Source organism: Macaca nemestrina, chromosome 5, assembly GCF_043159975.1.
Source record: "Macaca nemestrina isolate mMacNem1 chromosome 5, mMacNem.hap1, whole genome shotgun sequence".
NCBI lineage: Eukaryota > Metazoa > Chordata > Mammalia > Primates > Cercopithecidae > Macaca > Macaca nemestrina.
Genome location: NC_092129.1, coordinates 140,295,378 through 140,321,435, shown reverse-complemented (window position 1 = coordinate 140,321,435; position 26,058 = coordinate 140,295,378). Strand labels below are relative to the sequence as shown.

Below are 26,058 nucleotides of genomic sequence, written 5' to 3'. Positions count from 1 at the left end.
ATGCAGGATTTTCATGACCTCAAATCATTTACCAGCAGAGCAAGGAGTGGAAGAAACAAGAGGACTGACAGACAGAAAGCTCTAGGTTTGAACCCCGCTCTGCGTGATGTTAAGCATATTACTTAACTCCTCCAAGCCTTGGCCATCTCATCTGTAGATTAATACCTGCCATGCAGGGGTGTTTCAAGGATTACAAATAACTGTAGGAAGTTTCTGGCCCAAACAAGATGCTCAGTACTGGCTGATTATCAATAAGCATCATTCTTATCACCATAGTGAAAAGAGTTACTCAAGAATCACATTCAACGCTGAATCACACCTAAGTACAGGCACTGGGTGGTCTGTGTGTATGTCTGCTCAGGATTTTCATTCTGCCGTGGGTCTGTCCATGGGTCTGCCTGGGAGTCTAAGACCTGGGAACAGGATGGAGTAGGCATAGAGCAAGGTTTTGCACAGTGCAACCCAGCAAGGTATGTTTCCTTCAGAGATGGGGTGCCTGTTGTTTTTCTGGGAGACTTGGCCTACTATCACAATTCAGTGGGTTAGCAAAGGTCTGAATGATGCCAAGGCCCCAGGTCTACCCCTAGCATGGCTCCCTCTTCCAAAGCCATGGAGCTTACAGCCTTTACTTGTCAGTTGTTTCATGAAAAAAAATGATCAGCAGTCACAAAGGGCAAGTTACCATAATCCATTGACACTACTACAAGAACATAAACATTTCTTCATCAGTTCATGTTGGATGTGATGGGGTAGGAGTTTCAACTTTCTTTGTGGGAAGGATGGCATAATGCATGTTCAATATCAAGTGATACATAGACATTCCCCTCCCGCAATCCCAGGCTTTGGTAATTATTAGTAGAGCCATCTGCTCGGCTTAATGAAATGTGCAATCTCCTGTACATATAATTAGTGAAATCATTTTAATTAATTAAACAAATTAATTAATTGCAAGAATACTGCAACCATTTTCCAGGAACTACATCCAACTCATTTATTCTGCATGTGTCTACTGGGCTCCCCCTGAGGGCAGAGGCCCATGCCAGTGCTCTGAGGAGGTAAAGATTCCCACTGTCCTGAGCAGAAATGGAAGCCCAACACATACAGTTGCTGATGACTGTCCCTTCTGCTCAGGGCATTCAGTTCATCCTAGCTTTCCTGGGATTGTCATGGTTTTAAAGTTGAAACACCATGTCCCAGGAACTCCCTCAGCCCTAGGCAAACTAGGGTGGTTGGTCACCTATACTTTGGTTTGACCTGGGGTCAAAGGTCACCATTAGACAATCTCTACTGTAAAGGAGATGGCAAATACTGGGTATCCTGCAACTCCAGCCCCTACTCATGGCAGACATTGCTAGTAGACCCAAGAATCCTGCATCCTTCTCACCTCTGTTCCAGGCAGCCACTGTTAATCACCCTGAACAGGAGGCCTGGGAAATCAAATCTATTTTCTACCTATGCCTGAGAATCACAGAAGCTCTAGGCTAGAAAAGGCTGTCAAAGTCTAGTCTAATCATCCATACAGTGCTTAAATCCCTTCTACAGTGTTCTCCACAAGTGGCAAGCCAGCTCTCCTTGCATACTTCTAATAATAGGGGACTCACTATCTCATAAAGCAGTTCTTCCTGTCTTCAACAGTCTTGGCTGTAAAACCCTTCCCGTGAAATTACTAACATGTCTCTCTCGTCAGTCTCTTTTTTGGAAACCACATGGTGGCCCCTCAAGTGACGAAGCACAGTTATTAAACTGCTCCCAAGTCTTCTCTTTTCTAGGCCCAATTTCTCCAACTGTTACTCACATAATTTGATTTAAAGTTGGCATGTCATCCTAATCTAATGACCCATCCAAGGCCTCTCTGGGGCCAGGTACTCAGACATGGCTCCCACACCAGTCACCTTGTTCCTGGTGGATTCTCTACTCTGCTATAGTATCTGGCTGCCCCACTCCACACTGGCTCATATCAACACCCTGACGCCATTTCTGAGCCTGTTACTGTTGAGCCACAACTCCATCCATCTGTCACTGGGCCTCCCAGGAGCTTACACTCCATCTGGAGAGTCCTGGGATATGAGAAACCCACAAGATGGTAAGAAAACATAATATAAATTACAGAGTGCCAATTTCCCAGTTACAAACAACTTGCTCTAAAGGTTTGCTTAAAAGTAATTTCTTTAAAATGCTGACGGCATGTAGCCACAAGAAACCATATTTAAAATAAGGGTTAGACTCCCAGGTCAGCCCACAAAAGCCTTCTGAACTCATAATGTTCCTGCCGCATAAAACTAACGGTGCTATTTTAACTCAATGTAGCCACCATTTATAAGATGGTTTCCACGGTGACATGCACTCTGCGATCCATTTCAGAGAACTACACAAAAGGTATACCTGGTGTTGCACTGCTCTGTGAGGTTGTAGGGGGTGCCTGCTGACCTCGCAGGAGAACTGACTCTAGACACTGGTCCTCCCAACCCCCTTCAGGGCACAGGTCCTTTGAAGTATGTTATCCTAAGGACAGAGCCTACGTGCACAAGCCTGAGTGAGCTGTGAGGCTGCAGACAAGAGAACTTCTGGAAGGAGGCAAGTGATAATGGGTACGGGGTTTGGTTGTGCGTGTTTATGGTGGTGCTGTTTTTTCAACAATCTACTACAGACATGAGGACATGGGTATTTCTCAAAGTCAGAAATGCAAAACTAGAAAAGTCATGAATTGTCTTATTCTTCTCTGAGCCTGTAAGCAGGATCTTTATAAGCTGGCGCCTACAGTGTTAAGAGGGTAGGGGGAGGAATATGAACTGAGGCATAACTGACCGTGTGGGGATGCCAGCAGAGCTGCTGAGCCTCAGTTCTTGCCTGTGGAAGCTCCAGCCATATCCTTCCTTATTCCTGCCCCAACCGTCCCTTGGCCCCAGGCCGACAGAGCAGGCAAGAAGGCACTGCATAGAATTGGAGGCCAACTCTTCCTGGGCATCCCACCTGAAGGAGAAGGAGCTGCATTCACCTAGAGAAAGGTAGGTGCTCCCAAAGACCGAGCTGCCTGGAGTCTCAAGGCCAGACTGGAGACCCTGCTCCACGCCTCCACTATTGTTCCAAACTTGTTAACTAGCGCTGTTAAACTCCCCAAGCCTCAGCTTCCTCATCTCTAAACTGAGCAGAATGTCCTCTTCGCAGGTTGGGTGCCAGCAGTAACGGAAAGGCAGTCATAATAACAGCTGAACTTGCTGAGCTCTGACCAGCACTGCTCTATGCATATCGCTTCCATTAACTCATTTCAGCTGTATAAAAATCCTATTATTTTGTAAATGAGGAAACTGAGGCCCAGAGAAGATGAGTTATTTACCCAAAACTGTGTAGCTAGTAAGCAACAGGGCCAGGAGGATAGGTAAAAAGCTGCTTTGGAAACTGTATAATGATATATAAATGGTGGTCATCATTATTGTTAATGACTAACACAGGAAAATGCTTGAGTGCTCAAGCCTGGGCCATCTTTTCTACCACAAGGCATCTGGGCAGTTCCTGCCCAGTGCTACTAAGGCTCTGATAGGATATCTCCTCCAGTCCCAACTGGAGATCAACCCAAGCAGCCACCTTGGCAGGACATGCTGCTTGCTAAATGTCACAGCCCCCTACCAGATGCTTGCTCAAAGGCTGCCACTTCACCTGACCACCTGCATGAAAACTGCAAAGTGCACCCTATCCACCTTCTTTGTCTCATTTTTTTCCCACAACACTTATTACCTTCTAACCTTCTACATATTGTACTTATTTGTTACTGCATGTCTAGCCCAACTAGATTATAGGTTCCATGAGGGCAGGGAATCTTCTCTGTTTTGTTCATTGCTATATCTTCAGCACCCAGGACAGTGCTGGACATGTGGTAGGCATGTGGTATTTGCTGAATGAATAAGCAAGTAAACCTATATTGTCATGGAGAAAATGTCCATAATATATTGTTAGGCAAAAGAAGGCAGGCCTGCCTCTAAATTCTATATATGATGATCTCATCTGTGTAAAAGCATTACTGTGTGTCTGAGCATGTGTGAGTGGACAGAAAAAAAAGTCTAGAAAGCTACACATGAAAACGTTCATTGCGGTTCTTTCTAAAAGGTAGGAGCAAAGACGATTTTAACTTCTTTCTAAATGTTTTACAAAGACCATGTATTATCCCTATAAGTTTGTAAAGCAATTACACTGGAAAGCAAACACATTTATGCATGTGCGCACGCTCCCACACACACACACGCACACACACACACGGGAGAAGCATACGTGGGTTACAGAGGACCCGAGCAAGAGGTGAGGCCCAGTGACAGCTTATCCACCTTCCTGACAGCGGGCTGGTACAGCTTCTTCACTCACAGACCGGCAATGCTGAGAGAAATAACAGAACGAGGTTTACATGGGCCTAGGACTCAGCAGCACCTCCTTCAGAACTCCTCCAAAAAAGGAAAACTCTAAAAACCAAAAACTATTTCACTGCCTCTCCAGAGCAGTCTCAGAATTATTTAATCCTCTGTGATTGTTTTTAAATTATATTAGAATGTTTCAGAAAATGTAAAGCTAAACTAATATATAAAGTGCAGTCTTTTGCAACTAAAAATCCACTTTGCATTAAAAGCCTCATTCTCCCATGCCAGTATTAAACTGGAAGTCAGGATAACTGAATTCCATCCAAGATCCTGGGCCTGGCTTGGAGCACTGTCTTGATTCCTGCCCTCCTTCTCCATTCTGACAGCATATTCTGTATACAGGTGCCCATATGAAACCAACCCAGTGACTTACACACCCCCGTCACCCATAAATCACCGAGGTGCCATTAATCAATAATATGCACCCAGTGAGGGCCAACTCTGGGCCCAGCAGGTGCTATCAGGTGGAAGAAAAGGAAACAAAAGATAAAGTCAGCCTTCAGAGAAGGACTAATACACAAGAAACGAGGAAGAAAACAAGTGCACTCCCTTAACGGCACAGCGCTTACTATATGTGTAATGGGAGTTCTAAGAAAAATGAGGTAAGTGTGGGCAAGAAGGCTGCGAGGAAGAGGGCGGGCTCATGCTCAGGCTGAGCCAGCAGCAGACCAGGGTGCTGAGGCTGGAGACAGGAGGTGGACCTCAGCGCCTGTCACCTCAGGACTGTGGGCAGAGCCACCCCAGTCACTGCCAATTCCCCTGCCCCTGCCTTCCAGGCAGGGGGTGCTGCTTTGACCAGTTAATCAGCTGCCCACTTACTGAGCACCACATGTGCACAAACAGCCTCCTGCACAGAGGGCCGACTCCCCCTGAAGGCAGATGAATTCTAACTCTCTGTGACAGAGCTTTCACATCTCAGTTGATTTCAGGAGCCAACCAGAGCCAGAGAGGAAGAGAAGCATGTGCGTCTATGTCCAGCTCCAAGAACTCTGGTCAATCCACAGTGATTCAGAGCACTGCTCTAGAAAGGCCTCTATTAGAAATGCAAGCAAGGCTCGGGTAGAAGCAGTGGAGAAGGCAGAAAGAGGAGGAAAGAGGCCAAGTCAAGGACACTGCAAAGGGAAAAGGAATTTCAAAAGACAGCTTTGCAGGGGGCAGGGAAGAGAGCAAGTGGCATCTAAAGAGACCAGCCATCCTACAACTCAGGACTTCCAGTACTAAAACCAGGACAGCCCCAAGCAAAGCAGGACAAGTTGGTCAACCCAGCCATACCATCCTCAGGGATGCTAAGAAGTTGCCTGATAACTGGGTGTTCTTTCTCACATCCTTTGTGGAACCGTCACTGCTCGTTAGCACCCCTGGGGCCAATGGTCAACCCAGGGAGGTGACTACTGTGTCCTTCCTGCTGGTCCTTCTGGCTTGTATCCTCTCATCTCAACCATACAGGTTTCCAAAGGGGCTGAGGTAGAATAAAATTCTTTATTGTTCTTAAAATAAAACCTAGAATCACAGCCACTATCCTTTATTCCACTGTTTCACAGACACGAGCTTATCAGCCGACCAGTTGGGAGAGGACCCCATGTATCCCTCTTGGAGAAATAAGCACCTTATCTGTAACAAACTTGGAAATCAGAAGAAGCTGGAGAGGTTGGCGCACTCAATTTTGAAGCCATCCCCATTCATTCTCCATCTCCCTCTTCCCTCTTAGAGCTTCAGTTCCCACCCACCTCTCCCAAAGGCAGGTTCTAAGAGATTACTCCACCCACATAATCTGTTCATTCAACAAGGATTTACTGAGCATTTACTATGTGGCAGAAAGTTTGTTAGGCAAGATTCAGAACACAAAGCACAATAAGACACAGTCTGTGCCTTCTGAGAACTGATGGTTCAGTCAGGGAGAGGGAGTGGATGTGCAGGCAGGGATGGTGTAGAGGTGAGAATCGTTCAATTATTCAACACATATTTACTTTCCCCTTAAGATGTGCCAAGAACTGTACTGTGAGAATGTAGATAAGTAACGGAACAACTGCAAAATCATGTATAAATGCTGGTCATGCGGGAGACCTCAGGACAGCAACCGCCCCAGCCACCGAGGCAAATACCAACGGATCACCGCTTCTCCTTCACATGGCAGTATGTGCTGTGGAGGACTAAAAACAAAAGAAAAGTGGTAAGACCAAGCCCTGACCTCAAAGAGTGAACCAAATGATCAAGGAGATAAAACCCTCATAGATAAACCAATCTGCGAACCACCAGGTATGGGGAAGAGCTAACTGTGGAACACAGAATTTCAGCACAAGGAGCAACAAAGCTGGACAAAGTCCGCAGAGTTCCCCAGAGGGAGCAGAAATAAAACCTGAGAAGTAATACCAAACGGGGAGCATTTTCCGGGCAGGAAGAACATAGCAGGTATCTGTGTGATTTTTCTCAAAAATCAAAGATGAATGTATAGTTATTACTGAAAGTGTTTCTAAATGGCACACCTATCCACACGTCTTTGGCTTGAGTAAATAGGAAACTTGCCAATAGTGACCTTCACAAATGTGAGTTACACTGGAATAGAAAGATGGGCATCAAATCTGACTTCAGCTGTCCACACTATGAAGGTGGGGAATTGAAACATACTTAACCCTGTAATGAAAGTCAGTGTGCATGTCTGTATAAACACATACCCAAATTTCCCTGGCGTTTTTTTTCTTTTCTTTTCTTTTCTTTTTTGAGATGGAGTCTCACTCTGTCACCCAGGCTGGAGTGCAGTGGCGATCTCGGCTCACTACAACCTTCATCTCCCAGGTTCAAGCGATTCTTCTGCCTCAGCCTCCCGAGTAGCTGGGATTACAGCCATGCACCACCATGCCAAGCTAATTTTTTACTTTTAGTAGAGACAGGGTTTCACCATGTTGGCCAGGCTGGTCCCGAACTCTCAACCTCAGGTGATACACCTGCCTCTGCCTCCCAAAGTGCTGCGATTACAGGCGTGAGCCACCACGCCCGGCCTCCCTGGCTCCTCTTTACAGGTCTACCCTCAAGCTAAACAAATTTCATCCTTCTGTTAGAAGAACACTCCATAATTCAGAGAAAGAGAAACTGAATTACCGGGGACGATCTACAGATTAATAACTGGGAATCAACCACATTGGTTTTTGCTATAATGATATTCACTAAGTATGAGCAAAAAGGCCACCTTTGGTCTAATGGTACACTGGTCACTCAATAACAAGTTAACAACCATTGACTGTCTATTTAATGAAGAACACTGCGATGGTGCTAAAAGGAATGGAAGGGAGGGGGCAGTGGGAAAGATAAGTTAGAAGGAAGGCAGGATACAGTGAAGAGAAACGGAAGACTCACGAGATAGAGTCTGGTCCCAGTTCCACCACTGCAAGGTCTTAGGTAAGTTGATCCCACCTTTACTTCTGCATCCATGAACATGTCCTATCTATCTCTCAGGGTCATTTAGAGTTGAAATGAGACAGTGTAAGCCTAAGTGCTTGGAACTGCCGAAGGCTCTGTATAATGCACCATGAGGGTTTGGAGGGACCTACTTCCCCAGCTTCACTAACTACCCTGTCTACTTTCCCAAGAGTCTTCTGAATCTCTCAATTTGTCCAATCCTCTCAGACAGTATCTGTTTTAGGGGAGCACAGGAGCCAAGGGAACCCAGTCAGGGGCAACTAAACTCAATTCCAGACCTTTGGGTAGCCCATCAAGGAAGCTGTCTTGTTTTTTTTCCACTGGAAAAACTGGTTTCGGGGCATCTCAGCTGAGCCCTGGGTAAAGCCTCACCTGATGCTAGAATCTACCCCTAGATTGTTCAACCACATAGGCCAATACATTTTCTTCTTTTGCTTGAACCAGTCTGGGTTGGTTTTCAGGTAACTTCTAACTCCTCACTAAACCTGTGGCTCCATAAGCTACCCAGTGAACCATTTCCTACCTGGTGTCCTGAAGTGGGTGAAGAGGTGAAAAAGATCATTCAAGGAACAAAAAGAAGAAAGACAATCATAAGCAATAAAACCAAAGTGATTACTGGGTCTGCCTTTATTTGCTTCCTGTCTTCTAAGACCAGGGAGGGTCACAGTGATGGAAGGGGTAAAACCCTTCAATGGTAAGCCAAAGAATTAGTGTCCATCTCAGCTCTATTTCTGCCTGTTTTCTCCAGATGTTTACCTATTCCCTTTCATGGTAACTGCCGAAGAGCCCAGAGGAACAATACCAGTATCCCACTGATTTATTTTATATCTTAAAAAATTACTCAGGGCCTGCAGTACTGAGCTCATGTTCAAATTAAGTTTGCTGAAAATCTAATTTAGGATGAGTAATTTAATTTGGCTACTACAATTAAAAGTGGTACAGTATTTGTGTTTTAGAGGAAAATCGTATTAGATTCATCTAATCTTATTAGTGGACTATCATATTTAGATCGCATTCTATCTGGAACAGATACATACTAGATTGATTTCCTTCATAAATCATTTGGGAGACCAAAGGGACTAGACTTCTCCCTGCTCCTTGACCAACCACCTGACACAGGTCAGTGCAGCCAGTGAATGCAAGAGAGGCCTCACTGAGAAGCCCACCACACAGCTGTGGAATTCACTAACCCAACACATCCACCTAGAACAAACCCTCATGTTTTGCAGATGAGTAAACCAGGTCCAGAGTAGACAAGCGACTTGCTCCAGGTCACATAGTCTGTTAGTTAGTGACAGAGCTAAAACTACATTTAACTTCCCTGTGCCACAGTTTGTGTCCCTGATGCTCTAACACGTGTGTTCTTTATAAGCTCTAACACAAAAAATGGCCAGATGGACCCTGAGTCCCCACTGTTACTCACTTGGTTAAAGCATGGAGTCATCAGATGCCATCTCTCAGCCTGCCTCTCTGCCTCTCTGAAGTTCCCAGGGAAGGGAAGGAGCATGGAGAAGCTGATCTCACTATCTCCATGGATAACTTAGACCAGTGCCCCAAATCCTTCCTGTCAAGTCCATTTTCTTGATGACGAGTTTAAACCTCCTCACTCTCAGATAACAAACATTCACATTAAGGACATTCAAACCCTATGACAGTCCAGGAAAAAGAGTCTGGTTTGCTTTTTAAAATGTTCTTAATCTCAGGAGTACTGTTAACTGGGCAAGACTCAATGGGTATAACACCACACATCGGGGTTGCAACTGCAGAGTTTAACTTAAGAAAATGAGGTTATGAAGCAAAAACATGAAAATAAGAAGCTAGATAAGAACACTTGCAACATGTGACAAGTGAATACACACACCACATAAAAATCCCCTGTAAATGATTTTTCAAAAGATGGAACACTGCAAAATAAAAATGAGAAAAGACCCAAAGAGGCAATTCTCTCTCTCTCTCTCTCTCTCTCACACACACACACACACATGCAGATTACTGATGGCCTCATGAAAAATGTTCAAATCCATTAGTAAGCAAAGTTTGCAAACTGAAACAACACGATACTATTTTCAACGATCAAATTGGCAAAAACTGAAACAACTATACTGTTTACGATAGTCAAGGATGCTCTGAAATAGAAATCCTCAGATGCTACTGATGACTGTAAATTAGTCCACATTTCTGAAGGGCCATCTGGTGATATGGATCACTAGCCTTAATACTGAGTTCACTCCCAAGAATATTCCCTGATGAAATAATCAGAGGAATACTCCAAGATTTATGTGCAAAGACATTTATAGCAGCAATATTCATACTAATAAAAATCTAGAAAAATCCAATGGTACCATAATAGAAAAATAGTTAAATAAATGATACATCAATACAAGGAATGCTATGTCGGCTTTAAAACTCATGTTTTTGAAAAAGATTTAAAGACACAGGGAAATGCTCACAAAATTATGCTAAAACTCAAAGCTATTAATAGGATGGTTCTATTTTGTGAAGGAAAAACATACAGCATATACATTATATATATCATGTGCATTATAAATATAGTATCTTGTGGCAGATTCAGCTAAATGTCCAACAAATATTTATGCTTCTCTTTCCAGAGTGTGGGATTTTCGGCGAGAAGCAGCTGCTCAGCCAGGGGCTACATGCCCCAGCACCCCCTGTATCTAGGTGGTGCCATGTAACTACTCCCACCAATGGAATGGAAAGTGATTTGAGCACTTCTAGGCTGAGGGAGGTGGAAAATTATGTGCCTTCTCCGTGCTCTCTTCCTCCATCTGCCAAACGGACACAGGGGACTCCAAGACCCTAGGGAATGGAAGAGCAACCAATGGAAGGGGCCTGGGCTGCTGAATCACTCAGGGGAGGGCTCCACCGGTGGAGTGACCACCAATCCGAAACACCCATGTTGGACTGAGTGAGAAATAAACTCTATTGTGTTAAGCCATAATTTGGTGTGGGTGTTGTTGTTGTTGTTTTTGAGACAGGGTCCCAACTCTGTCACCCAGGCTGGAATACAGTGGCATGATCACGGCTCCCTGCAGCCTCAACCTCCCAGGCTCAGGTGATCCTCCCACCTCAGCCTCCTGGGTAGCTGGGACCACAGGCACACAACCGTGCCTGGCTAATTTTTTATGGAGATAGGGTTTTGCCCTGTTGCCCAGGCTGGTCTTGAACTCTTGGGCTCAAGCCATCCTCTAGCCTCGACCTCCCAAAGTGCTCGGATTACAGGCGTGAGTCACTGCATCCAGTCTCATAATTTGGTGCTTTAATGGTTTCTTCAGCTAGTGTTACCTTAATATGCACACACAGAAAAACTACTAAAAGGAAATCTACCAAATTTTATCTGATGCACTGTATGTTAGTCAAATTATAGGTATATTTTTTAGATTTATTTGATTTGACCACAAACATGTCTTATTTGATAACCAAAAATTACTGAAATTAAAAAGCAGACTTTAGGTAGCAGTGTTATATGGTGAAATCTTAAAATAGTGAATGTGGTTACAAACATTAAAATGTAGAAAATTATGGCCAGGCGCGGTGGCTCACGCCTGTAATCCCAGCACTTTGGGCGGCCAAGGCTGGTGGATCACGAGGTCAGGAGATCGATATCATCCTGGCTAACACGGTGAAACCCCATCTCTACTAAAAAAATACAAAAAAAAATTAGCCGGGCTCGGTGGCGGGCACCCGTAGTCCCAGGGGCTCGGGAGGCTGAGGCAGGAAAATGGCGGGAACCTGGGAGGCGGAGCTTGCAGTGAGCTGAGATCACGCCACTGCTCTCCAGCCTGGGAGCCAGAGCGAGACTCTGTCTCAAAAAAAAAAAAAAAAAAGTAGAAAATTACAAGAGCTCAAAGGGAAAAAAATCTAGACGTACGACCTTTTAGCAAGATCTACTTAAACAATTCTGGACAAATGAATTGTCCAAAAATGAACCAAGGTTAGAATCCTTTAATATGTAAAGAGCCCTTGTGAGCCAGTTAAGTGAGAGTTAAATATAATAACTGGGGGAAAAGACATAACCACTTAGTTACAAAATATGAAATGTAAATGACATACACATATAAAAAGATTTTCAAACTCACTAATAATCAAATACATGCAAATGAAAATGAGATAGTCTTTATCTCTTTATCAGATTTATACATTTAAAATATTATGAATACAGGATCCAACATTGCTAAGATTATCATGAAATGGGTAATCATATACACTGAAAAAAGGAGTTGAAAATTGTATCATAATTTCAATGAGTAATATGGTATGACAACAGGAAAAAAATGCCTTAGCTTTCCCAGGCCGGGTGCAGTGACTCACACCTGTAAACTCATCACTTTGTAGTACTAGCTAATCAGGAGGCTGGGCTTGAGCCCAGGAGTTCGAGGCTGCAGTGAGCTGTGATCACACCATTGCACCTCAGCCTGGGCGACAGAGTGAGACTCCCTTTCAAAAAACACAAACAAAAAACAACCACAACCTGTTTGACTTTCTAGATATTTGTTGAAAGAAATAATTAAACAATATGCAAACTATGCATCAGAGTTTTTTGAATAGGAAGATGAAAAAAAAAAAACCTCAGGGCAGGGTGTGGTGGCTCACTCCTGTAACCCCAGCACTAAGGCCAAGGAGGGTGGATCATCTAAGGTCAGGAGTTTGAGACCAGCCTGGCCAACATGGTGAAACCTGTCTCTAGTAAAAATACAAAAAATTAGCCAGGCGTGGTGGCGGGTGCCTGTAATCCCAGCTACTTAAGAGGTTGAGGCAGGAGAATCGCTTGAACCCGGGAGGTGGAGGTTCCAGTGAGCCAAGGTCACGCCATTGCACTCCAGCCTGGGCAACAAAAGCGAAACTCCACCTCAAAAAACAAACAAACAAACAAACAAACAAACAAACAAACTCTATCTGTAAGGAGCTGGTTAAATACATTATGATACATGTGTGTATGTGTATTCATGTATTGAAACAATTTATAGCCATTAAAATTATGCTGAATATCTGAATGAACAAAGCATAAAAACGCTCATAAGGTAAAAAAGCAGGATATAAAGCAATTCAAGTAGTATGATTTCTTTATTGTTTAAAAAAAGTGTGTGTATATACATATATATATAAACACGTTATAAATGCATAAGAAAAGATTATGGGAGGATTTCAATCAAAATGGTGATGGTAGCTGTGGAATTACATATTTGCTATATTTTATAAGCTTTCAACAATGGACATGTATTACTTTAATTTTTTTATGTTTTATTGTGAAAAATTTCAAATGTACACAAAAGTAGCTAGAATATATGTACCTATCACCAGCTTGGATGAAGATCTTCAGGGGTCTTGGTGTAAGAGCTGGAATGTGGCCAGAGGCCCTTTGTGAGGCATGGATGGGATCCGGGTGTGGATCCAGCTGCCTTGGAGGGTGCTTGTGTCAGTGCTTGGGGGAAGGGTCCAGATGCAGCCTGCAAAGCCATGAGAGGGCATATTTCTTATTACTACTGAATTTGTACATTTTCTATATATTTGTTTAGTGTTGTATTTAGTTATCTATTCAAGTGTTCTAACGAGGTTTAGTACTTTTCTTTTTAATTTGAGCACTTCACAGTATAAAGATTAATGCTGTCATATTATTGCCAGTCTTTCCCCAATCTGTTTCCCTGTGTTTTTTTTTACATAAACGCTTCATTTTCCTGTAGTTTGATTGACTATTCTTTTCCTTTTTGAATGCTTTCCTTTGTTTCTAAGCAATATTCAATGCTACAGATTTCCTATGCCTCTACATTTTGCACTTTAATCGTTTAATCCATCTGTAATTCATTTTGGTGAAGCCAAAATGATTTTTCCCAAATTGCTAATGAGGCATCAGAATTATTTATTGAATAATTTTCCCTTCCCCACTGATTTGTGATGACTGCTTTATGATTTATTAAATTATTTATGCAAGGGTCTATTTCTGAACTATCCTAGTTCACTAATCTACTTCCTCCTTTTATGACAGCACCATAGTATTTTAATTACAAAGGCTTTATATTGCATCTTAATACCTGGTAGTGCTATATATTTTAATATCCAATAGATCTGACTCCCTTCCCCCAAAACCACTTTCAGAATTCCCCCGATGTTCTTATCTATTTATTTTTCCAAGCAGACATAGAAACATCTTGTGAAATTTAAAACATCCTGATGGGACTTTCAGAGGAATGGCATTAGACTCATGAACTAATTTCAGAAGAATCCAAATCCTTAATTTCAAGTTCATCATCTAGAAATAGGGTTTTAGTTAAACTCTTTAAGTCTTCTTCATCTACAACTAGGCAATCTGTAGTTAATAATAACGTTATCATTTTTCTTTATAATATTTATTCTCCAAGTTACTATTTATGACTCTCTGCATTGACTAAAACTTGAAGAGGTAACCAGTGATGCCTTTAGTGTTTCACCAGTAAGTACAGTGGCAGTGGGCTGCATGAACCTGATCTTTCTTATAATGTTAAAGATTGGTCACTTTATATATCACTCTTAAAGTGGTATGTAAAAACTTAAAAACTGATTGAATACACTTTTGGAATTAACGAGGTTATTACATATTTTTATTTAAACAACTTACGTGAACCATAGGGAAATATATGTATATGAAGCCATTCTTGCATTCCAGGAATATAATCTATTTGGTTATGGTAGAACATTCATATTCTCTATTGTTGAAATCTACTCACCAGAATTTTGTCTAAAATTTTCTTTTTTTTTTTTTTTTTTTTTGAGACGGAGTCTTGCTCTGTGCCCCAGGCTGGAGTGCAGTGGCGCGATCTCGGCTCACTGCAAGCTCCGCCCCCCCGGGTTCACGCCATTCTCCTGCCTCAGCCTCCCGAGTAGCTGTGACTACAGGCGCCCGCCACCTCGCCCGGCTAATTTTCTTGTATTTTTAGTAGAGACAGGGTTTCACCGTGTTAGCCAGGATGGTCTCGATCTCCTGACCTCGTGATCCGCCCATCTCGGCCTCCCAAAGTGCTGGGATTACAGGCTTGAGCCACCGCGCCCGGCATGTCTAAAACTTTTACATTCCTAAGTGAGACTGGTATAGATCCTCCCTTTGGGGACTTGCCTGTTTTGATATCAGGGCCATGCTTGCTTGAAAGAAGGATCTGGAAGTTTTCCATCTTTTTTCTCAATCCCAGAACAGTTTATATAACATAGGAATTATCTGTTCCTTGAGAGTTTAAAAGGATTTTCAAAGGCTTTTTTATATCTTAAAATATTCCACCTGGCACAGGGGTGTATGAGCGTGTGTGTGTCCATGTGGACATTACCATGTTAGTATACATTTAGAATGACATGTAAGATACTGATCTCAAATGGAACAGCTCTATTATAATTTATGGCCGTTCTTTCCCCCAAGAAAAGGGAGTAAATGCCCAAGATGATAAAGTGTTGAGAAAAAAACGCATTTTCCCAGGCTTTGGTTCCAAGAGCCTCCTTTTAAGAGGCACATGAAGGTTATAGAAGGTGATCATGGTATATTGGATGTGTTGAACCATTCAAATTTCATTGAGGCTGACCAAGTTTGGCAACCACAACTTGACCACTGACATTCGGAACTAGAAAAGCTAAGACCTGGAGAGACAAGGAGAACCTCTGTCTAGCCCCAGGTCACCTCCAGCTCTGTGGTAAAGGTCTTCCAACTTCCCATTTTATTGTGTCATCTCCAGCCTAGGATGCTTCCCCTCTTCCACTGCAATAAACACTTGTCACTCTAAGGCTTTCTGTACTGCAGGGCCCCTGGACCAGTGACCCTACAAGCACTTCACAGGCACCACAAATAAAGGCTCAGAGTTGTTTTGGACTGAATGTTTATCTTCCCCCAAACTCCTATGTTGAAGCCCTAAACCCCAATGGGATGCCATTCGGAGATGAGGTCTTTGAGAGATAATTAAGTTGAGGTAAGGTGATGAGAGTGAAGCTCTCACGATGGGATGGGTGATTTTATAAGAAGAGGAAGAGGAGATTCCTGTCTCTGGGTGCACAAGGAAGAGATCAGGTGAGCACACAGCAAGATGGCTCTCACTCACAAGCCAAGAGAAGAGGCTTCAGAATAAAACTTACCTTGCTGAGCACCTTGATCTTGGGCTTCCCAGCCTCCAGAGCTGTGAAAAATAAATTTTTTTTTTTTTTAGATGGAGTCTTGCTCTTTTGTCACCCAGGCTGGAGTGCAGTGGCACAAGCTTGGCTTACTGCAACCTTCGCCTGCCGGGTTCAATGATTCTCCTGCCTCAGCCCCCCGAGTAGATGGGATTACAGGTGCCTGCCACCACACCTGGCTAATTTTTCTGTATTTTTAGAGACATGGTTTTGCCATGTTGGCCAGGCTGGTCTCAAACTCCTGACCTCATGATCCACTCACCTCAGCCTCCCAAAGTGCTGGGATTACAGGTGTGAGCCACTGCGCCCGGCCCATAAATTTCTATTGTTTAATCAACCCACTTTATGGTATTTTGTTATGGCAGCCTGAGCTAAGACAAAAATGTTGTGGTAATGTCTGTCAAAAAGTACAATGTCATCTGCCGTGGAGTAAGATATGCCTTAAGTGAAACCAGTGGTAAGGGGTCTGAACAAATTAAGATTCAATGTCAGCCGGGTGCAGTGGCTCACGCCTGTAATCCCAGCACTTTGGGAGGCCAAGGCAGGTGGATCACGAGGTCAGGAGTTCCAGACCAGCCTGACCAACATAGTGAAACCGCGTTTCTACTAAAAATACAAAAATTAGCCAGGCTTGGTGGTGTGTGCCTGTAATCCCAGCTACTCAGGAGGCTGAGGCAGGAGAATTGCTTGATCCCAGGAGGAAGACGTTGGAGTGAGCCAAGACTGTGCCACTGCACTCCAGCCTGGGTGACAAAGTAAGACTCTGTCTCAAAAAAAAAAAAAAAAAAATCCAGTGTTTGCTAGAACGTGCAAGAACTGTGCCATAAAAGCATATGAGCACAGATGAGGATACTAGAAGGACTCAAATGGTAATGCTTTGCCCAGGAATGCGGTTAACAGGCAATAACTGTAGGTATTAGAGTGCCACAGAATGGTCTTTTTATTGAGAAAGACACATCTGAGATCACGTCCTTGTTTACAGGAGACCCATGAAATGTTAGAATTAGGACACCTTTTGCCAGTCAAGGTGATGAGTGTTAGGACAGTCCTGCAGGAAGGCAACAAACTTGCTTTGGCTCCAGGATTTCATGATTCCATTCATAATTTCACACGGGCGAGCAAGCAGTCTTTCTGTCCTGGTCAACAAGGATAGAGGAGTTGCTTTCACACCAGTCATGGCCTAACACAGAAGCTTAATCCTGGCTGGAAGGCAAAGTGTGTTTGTGGCAAAGCCAGGCAGACGTGTAATGAAAGCAGAATGAGTAATGTTTAGTTAAGCTTCTGGATGGCAGGGGTGGTTGGGTGTATGTTTGGGGATTTTTAATGACTCCAAAAGGCGTCTTAAAAAGTCACACTATTTTGGCACTTCTGAGATGCAACTTTTGCTACAAGTACTAACACCAGCAAGTGACTGCTACAAGTATTAATACTAGCACTTACCAGCAACATTTCTCACAAGCACCCCTTCCTTTCTGGAGCTCCAGGGATCAAACCAAGCTTTCTGCATATTTGTGGGGGGGTGGGGAGGTGGCGCACACACCCTTTCCCACCTGCAGAGGCATACCATACAGCTGAAAGCCAGATCAAATTGAAGACATTTATCAATTTTAGGGTTAAATGGTGGAAAAGGAAAAACTGTTGACACACTTTCTAATTTGAACTACTTAGGTATTGTAAGATTTTCTTCCTGCTGGTGGAAAATTAAACTAACAATTCTAAGTTAATGACTGGAGGGTAAACGGTTCCTTCTTTATAAAATAAATTGGATTTACCAAAACTTGTATTAAAATGGATTTTCTCCCAACTTTAACTTATAAATCCAATCAAGATATGACTCTAGAGAACTCTTAGGCTCCAAGTGAGGCTTCAAAAAGTAGGGTGTATTTCCCTACAGTTGCGCATTCAGGAGCTAACTCCACATCACCGGGTGAGCGCCCAACACCTGGAGGGCAAATGCAGGGCAGTGCCCACCCTCCCTTGGTGTACTTTTCACAGGTGATGTCAGAAAAATAAGAACAATGTAGTAAATTATTTCTAAAGCTGAGCGTTTTCAATTTAAAGATTTTTGTTTTGTTCTTATATTATCTTTTCCTACTACTTTGACATTAAGATGGTTTTTTCATAAAGCTTGGTGATGAGTGTTAAGAGTTTTTAAAATGTCCTAACTTGGCAAAATAAAAAAGACTGGGAGTCCTAGGCCAATGCCCTAAAGCTTTTTTTTTTTTTTTCTCTCTCTCTCTCTCCTAGTGCTTTCTTGGTCCAGGCAATCTTCATTTGAGAACCACTAGTTTACAGCACTCTCTGAGCCAAGGAATTTGGAGTCAATCAGTGCTCATCTAGGTATCATAATGGTGGCAAGCCCCAAGTGCAACTAACAACCTACAGAAAACGGAAGTCTAACTTTAGTCAACACTCAGGGGAGTGGGGATGAAGAATGTAGTCTTCAAAGCTCCTGGTCATTCTGGAACACTGTTCTCCTGCTGCACCCTACATGCTCAGCCCTCCATCGTCAAAGCCTCCTCCTCCTGGTTCTGAAACAGGTGGTAAAGCTTTTGGAGGCCCTGTGCCAACCTGTGCTCTCCCCACCATTAATCTGGGAAACCCAAATCAAGATGCTTGACCCTCCTGGGATTCTGAGAGGTCAGCCCTGTGGCACCAGAGGCTTTCAGGAATGATTCACCATATCGTCAGCTGAAATTCTACTAAAGTGTATGCCCGAGACTAGCTTCTCAGTACTGCGGCATCTCACTCAATCCCAGTGATCCGAAAATCTATCCATCCTCCCAGGACAGCTGGTTCAGGAAACCAAAGGCAAGGGGGGTCACTCATCCCTCCAGAGCCTCCAAACTGAGAATAAGGAAAAAAATCGCCAGGCTCAGTGGCTCACACCTGTAATGCCAGCACTTTGGGACACCAAGGTGAGTGAATTATGAGGTCAGGAGATTGAGACCATCCTGGCCAACATGGTGAAACTCCATCTCTACTAAAAATACAAAAATTAGCCAGGCATGGTGGCGCGTGCCTGTAGTCCCAGCTACTCGGGAGGCTGAGGCAGGGAAATCGCTTGAACCTGGGAGGCGGAGATTGCAGTGAGCCAAGTTGGTGCCTCAACACTTCAGTCTGGCGACACAGCAAGACTCCGTCTCAAAAAAAAAAAAAAAAAAAAAAAAAAAAAAAAAAAAATCAGCTGGCACAGGTCATGACAGGCCATCAACTATTTAAGAGATTTTTCAACTAAGAATATAAGAACATATTGCCATAAAATTTTAAAATCTCTAATTCTAGAGGTTATATCTATTTTTAATTGTATGCTCCTTAAACTTCTCTCTATTTAGGCTTCCCCCAAAATGAATTCTAACAGAAAACAAACAAACAAACAAACAAAAAAAAAACACTTCAGTAAAAAAAAGAATCCACAAACACTAAATATTTTAATACCTTTATTTACCTTTTCTCTAACAGAACTAATCAGCAGCAGATAATATATTTGTTGTGAAGAGAGTTAATTTTCTAGATTAAACATGTACATAAAAACATAAAGGTGACAATATTTGGCAATATATGACACTAATAAAGGTAACATTTATTGGGCTAGCCACTGGGCTAAGCGCTTGACTTGGATGGATCACCTCAGTTAATCCTTACAGCAAACCTATAAAGTAGGTGCTATTCTTATTTCCATTTTATAGATGAGGTTATAAATGAGGAACCTCATTACTGTAATTTAATCTTCACCAACCCAGAATTTGAGTTCAGTGTTTACTCTGGCTATCAAAAGGTTGAATAAGCAAATGAGAAATTAAACGGGATTTCAGAAGGTATATTTAGCCTGCTAGACAGTCCTACGTTTTAAGACACACTGAAGAACAGATGCTACCTGCTTCTAACAGGATGTGTTTGGGAAGGTTCTGCTTGACACTATACCACATTAAAACACTGGAAGATTCAAACTTTTACTAGTTAAGGTTGAGTGTCCTCTCACTATTATCCCCAATGACTGGTCCAAGTTAGTAAGGTTATTATTCTACTTCTACCAGTGGTACAGTATGATGGATGTCAGCTGTGGCTCCCAAGATCTATTTTCCTCCTCCCCTGACAGTGTCCAGAACTCTACACACCCCCAGTCTCCCCACAGCCTGGTGCAGAAGCCAGTTTGGTGCAGAAGCCAGCCTGAGGATGAACTGACCGAGGGAGGAAGGAGCAGCGAGATTAAAAAAAAAAAAAAAAAAAAACTTGGATGGTTTAGGATACTGCTGAGCTGCTGGTTCACGCCCACCCTGCAGTCCACCCTATCCCTGCACATGGCAGGTACATGAGCTGATTAATCAGTTCATTGTGCTGACCTCACAATGCAAAGTTTCACTCAAACATACACAAAAGCTTCTTTTGGTCTAAAGTAGAAACATCCTTGTAATCCAAGTGACCTTCAACTCTTGACTCTGTGAGACTGTTCCCATTTGCTCCGCAGATCCACCCTCCATCCCCCTCCACACAGCTCTGCCCTACAGAGGCTCTGCCCTCCGTGGACAGCACCCACCCAGTTCCCTTGCCTTCTGGCTCTGACTGAGGCTACCTAATGGGAGGCACCGGCATCAGGAGACGGGAGATCTCAGGGGTTCAATGAGGATATTTATTTTCTTGGCTCTTTCCTGGCCATGCTGCTGTAGGTTGATTACATTCCTCTACCAGGGACACCTCTCTAGCTCCTGTTTCCCATCCTGACAGCCAATCCCTCCCTCTTCCTTCCAGGCCTAGGCACAGTAACAGCTCCCTGACACTGCTGACCCTGGGTGCTTCAGCATCCCTTGTTGGCTTCTCTTAACTCTGCCTGCATCCTTATAAATAGTCCCTTCAGTAGAGGCTCTTCAATTACCCCATTTGCACGAGCCACATGTTTCCGACTGGAACCCTGAGACACAATGGCTTTAAAATTAAATCAGAATTAGGCACAATAAAAAAGAAACCGAAGCAATCAACTCTGAGCCTCACATAGGAGGAATGGAAAGTTTGGCACATGCCAAGAAAACAAAACCACACACTGAAATAATCAAATCAGATACCACCACCCCCTTCCCCACTGTCACCAAGAATGTGTGGAGGACGGAGCCATCTCCTGCTGGATCAGGGTTTACACCTGAAATAAAAGCTTAACATTCTATTTATGCACAAACTACTGACCCTTGAAACAGCTTGTGGGAGGCCCGGCAGAGGAATCATAGCTGTATGCCCATTTTATGGAGGGACAAACTGAGAATGGAAGGGATCTTAAGGCCAGAGCTGATAAAAACACGAGGAATGCCCCAGGGCCAGCTAAGGCTCCTGAGTCCAGGAATCCGCCTCTGGCATTCTCTGTGGAGCTTCCCACAGCAGCCTTCTACACCACCACTCTCCAGAGATGCATCCCAGACATTTTTAAGTCCTTCTAAACACTTCTAGAACTACCATCCGTGGACGTCCATTGGATCCTCAACTATTTACAACTCTGCGAAATCAAGAGAGACAAGACGCCCTCCACCCCATTCCAGAAGCTGCCAAAAACCATTATGTGAATCCACAATCCCTGACCATTTCCCAAAGAAAATTTTCTAGAAATCAATGGATGTCCAGGCCTAGAGCAGCCCTCCTCCGCTTCCTGGGCCGTTCTCCACAATATGTGGGTCCAAGAAATGGTCTTACGACTGCTTTGCTGTAAAATGTTCCAACAGCAACAATACCCAAGAAGCTACCTGTTTGAGGACGAAGAGGCTGATTCTTTCAGGATTGTCCTGCTTCTGCGTCTTCTTCCTTCAGCATCCTCCACAGCCAGGGCCTGCAGGAGTGACCCAAAGAGCACAGTCAGGACATCTGGCTTCAGCATGGGAACAGTAAGTATTGATCAGGAAGAGACTGGAGGACTGACCCGGCATAAAACCCTGAAGAACCCAGCAGCTGATGGGCCCACCCAGGAGGAGGACCCAGCAAAGGCTGCTGAGGAAGGTCCCCAGGGGAGAAGAGGACTTAGGAGACCAAGACGTCCAACTTCACTCTGGTTATTCAGGCTCTAAACCCAAGTCATCATGGCTTTCCTCTTTCCCTCACACCCCACGTCTAATCCATCAGCAAAGGACGCCAGCTTTAACGTAAAGTAATATCCAGACCCTCACCATTTCTCAACACCTCCACTGGTACCACTTTGGTCCAAGTGAGCAGCATCTCTCATTAGGTTACTGTGATAACCCCCTAATTAGTTGTCCCACTCCTCCCCTTACCTTTCTATAACCATGTCTTGGAGGTTGAACAGTGTCTCTCCAAGATTCCTATGTTGAAATTCTGATCCCTCGGATCTCAGAATGTGGCATATTAGGAAACAGGGTCATTGAAGATGTCATATTAGGAAACAGGGTCATTGATGATATAAAAGTTAAGATGAGGTTCTACTAAAGTAGAATGGGGGTTCCTAATCCAAAATGACTCTGGTATCTTTATAAAAAGGGGACATTTGGAAGATTGGAGGTTTTCTGCCACAAGCCAAGAAGTTACCCAGAGTTGGAGAAGGGCCCAAAACAGACCCGTCCCTGGAGTCTCCAGCCAACACCTTGATCTTGGACTCGCAGCCTCTAGAGCTGTGAGACAATAAATTCGTGGTTTAAGCCATCCAGTGTGTAATACTTGGTTATGGCAGCTCAAGCTAACAAATACAGCATGCTCCCCAGAGCAGCCTAAGTGATCATTTAAAAATCACTCTTCTGCTCAGCACACTCCTATAGTATTTCATCTGTATCAAAGTAAAAGCCAAAGTCCTTGAAATGGCCACAGTCCAAATGACTTGGCTGGGCGTCTTCCCTGATGGACTGAGACACCTGACCCCTTCTCCTCCTACTCTGCCCTTCCTCCATTTCCTCCAGCCACAATGGCTTCCTCAAACATTCAGGAAGGCTCCTGCCTCAACCCTCTGCACTTGCTCTTCCCCATCCTTGCAGCATTCATCCCCCAGGCATTTGTCACTTCCTATAGGTTTCTGCTCTCATGTCCTTTGCAGTGAGGCCCACCTCCAACCCCGGCCCCCTTCCTAGCCTCCTTCCCTGTTGTATTTCTCTTTACAACTCTTATCACCACCTGACATTTATTTATTTTTTTCGTCCCCCTTTCCCCATTTCCCTTAAATTGTAAACTCCCTGAGAGCAGGGACATCGTATTATGGTGTGCCCAGAGCCTGGCACATAGTAGGTGCTCAAGAAATAGCTGTTGAAAGACTTTGTATGATGGAATCAAATAAGCCAAGAGAAAAGAAAGTTGCAAGAAGGAGGAAGCTGTCCACAGTGTCAAAAGCAGCAAAGAGCCCAGACAGATAAGGACTGAAGTGTCCGTTGTGTGTGGCAACATGGAGGCCGCGGGTGACCTTAGAGAGAGCAGCCCCTGCAGAAGGCGGGAGGCCTCTGCAGCAAACCCACCAGCTCCCTGCCCTGGACCAGGTACAAGCCCCCACCGGTGGAGGCCAGCCTGCATGGGCTGTGTTAGCAAGGGCAGCTTATTTCCATACATCCATCTGTGAGGGGTGGAGAAAAGAGAAGGTGAGGCTGAGGGGTGTGAAGGTCTGAGGAAGTTGGGTTGCAAGACTGAGGCGTGAGGTCCCAGGGGCTGTAGGAAGCAGGGGGACCCCTGTACACGGAGAGGGTTCTCTCTGGCCAGGAGGAAGGATGTTTCTTTCTCTGAGTGCAAGGAAATCAGGTGGGAATGAGCCCAGATGCAGGTCAGCACCCAGGAGGGCAGGCGGGAACCTGAGTGGGCTAGTCGTGGAGTAACATTTTCAGTGAACAGAGAAGCCAGGTTGTCTCCTGAGTGGAGAAGGGCAGATAGGAGAGGAGGCTGGGATGCATGTCCCACTGTGGGTATCAAGTGCAGGCGTGGCCCTGAAACCCAGCACCTCCTGACGTTTGTGCCCTAGGTAGCTCACTCTCTCACCCTAGTCCACACCCTGACTGAGACAGCCAGCTGCTGGCCAGCATCCAGGAGGGCCCTGCTCTAACCAGAGGCCGTGGTTTCATAGAGGCACAATCTGCATGGATGTGGGGTTTTCTGTGACAGCCCTCAGTAGCCAGGGTTTAGGAGGAGAAGTTCCTAAAGCTGAATTCAAAGCCCCAAGCAGGTCCATCTCTTTCTATGAAGGGTTCATCATTCTCCCGGGCTCCCAGACCCAGAACCTCATACTCCACTCCCTTAAATCCTCCCAGTCACAAAATGATGCCTCTTCCTGCATGAGAAAGTTCATTATTCCTTGAGTACCTACTAAGTACTGGGTGTGTTACAAGTTAAAATCCTCAAACAAGAGTCCTGTGAAGTGTTTTTAGCCACTATTTATAGACGACAAAACAGGTTGAAAGAGATGAAGGAATTTGCTCAAGGTCACACAGGTAGCAAGTGGCAGAGCTGAGATTTGAAACTTTCCACTTCCCTCTCGTCTTTTCTACATATACTACCACCACCCTAGTCCAAGTCCTCAACATTTCATTCCTAACACTTGACATGACAAATGTCTCCTAAGTTGCATCCCAGGACTGCCCATTTACAGTTCACAAATTAAGACGGATCTTCTTACAGCACTGCATTTACCAATCCCAGCCCCATGCTTTGGCTTTGGAGGCTCCTCAATACAGGAACATTCCAAGCTCCACAGCCACCCCTTGGGATCCTTCATAAACGGTGCACATCTCCTTCTTCAATCTTGCTTCCCATGCGTACCTCTGCTCACCCCATCTGTAATCCCCTGCCCAGTCCATGCACCCCATCGAGTTCCCAACACCTAGCACATTCCTCCCCTGCAGCTCTGCCGTCTGGCCACCCAGCTCCAGCCCTCTCCTGCAGTCTGCTGGGCGGCACCAACCCAGCTTACCAAGCTCTCCCGGCTCTTCTGAGCTCACTGCATCTAGCTTCTCTGGGCGAGAGTTCCCTGTGCTCATGTGGACTGCAAGCCTCTTGAGGGCAATGAATCGTCTATTGAAAATGCTTGCAACTGCCCGCTGCTCAACACAGTGTCTCAGTTATTTGATCTACAGAACAATCCTGATGCTCAGGCAATATGATTCCAGAAGCTTTTCAGAAAATACAGGGGAACCGGGATGGCCAAGTGAAGGGACACGGGGCCTTCTTGAAGCTGGGAGGCATACCTATTCTTACTGTGCAGGAGGCACCGGAGTCCAGCACCTCCTAACATCCACTCTAACGGGGAGGAGGACGGCTGGATTTGGCTCCTCCCTCCTCTTCCTGCACCTGCATATTCAAGGTCTTGGTGTCCTTCCTTTGCCACCCTTTCACATGCTTTTGTAGACATAGGTAGATATACCCTCTTCTTCCTGCTTCAAGGGAGAGCTTGAAATGTGAGAAATCCAGCTGTATGCAGAAGCTCATGGTGACTGGCAGAACAGTCAGGGCTGGGCGCCCAGAAGCAGGAAAAAGAATATTCTATTTCTGGGAAATGAGAAGTTGGACTGATCCACTTCAATCACTGGCTACGGACCACCATCTAACAATTCTGGGATTCCCAGAGCCACAAGAGGAAGATGCCCGGGAAAAGTGAAAATCAGCAAAGCACTCAAAGGCCATCCAATCACCCCAGGCAGACAGATGGGCAGATCTGGGTAACAAGGGGCTGAGAGAAAACCATAGGTTTCAAGGGGATACTGTCACCAAGATGCCCTATAAGAAATCAGGATCTACCCAAGCCAGGGGCAACCAAAGGGGCAGTGTACTCCTCAGGACTTAGCTGAAGTCATAGGAGCACTGGAGTCAGGCCTGGGATCAAATCCTAACTTCATCAGCCAGGTCAGCCTTCACCTCTTGGAGTCTGGCTCTGCATAAGTGACTGTGATGCCTAAATAAAATAAGTGTAGGCTGGGCGCGGTGGCTCACGCCTGTAATCCCAGCACTTTGGGAGGCCGAGGTGGGCAGATCACGAGGTGAGGAGATTGAGACTATCCTGTGAATGGTGAAACCCTGTCTCTACTAAAAATACAGAAAATTAGCCCGGCGTGGTGGCGGGCGCCTGTAGCCCCAGCTACTCGGGAGGCCGGAGAGAATGGTGTGAACCTGGGAGGCAGAGCTTGCAGTGAGCCGAGATCGCGCCACT

At 44.6% G+C, this 26,058-nt stretch overlaps 1 protein-coding gene across 13 annotated transcripts in view; it reads right to left on the bottom strand.

Moving 5' to 3' along the window:
- The window catches only part of LOC105489605 (transcriptional regulating factor 1), a 230,004-nt gene that overhangs the window by 116,063 nt on the left and 87,883 nt on the right, over nucleotides 1-26,058 (bottom strand). For 12 of the 13 annotated variants that reach the window (XM_011754526.2, XM_011754527.3, XM_011754532.2 and 9 more), the window contains exon 3: nucleotides 21,683-21,765. The exons of the other annotated variant lie outside the window; for it this stretch is intronic. The gene's annotated coding sequence lies outside the window, so the exon portion shown is untranslated. The remainder of the gene's footprint in view (nucleotides 1-21,682; nucleotides 21,766-26,058) is intronic. 13 annotated transcript variants of the gene reach the window in all.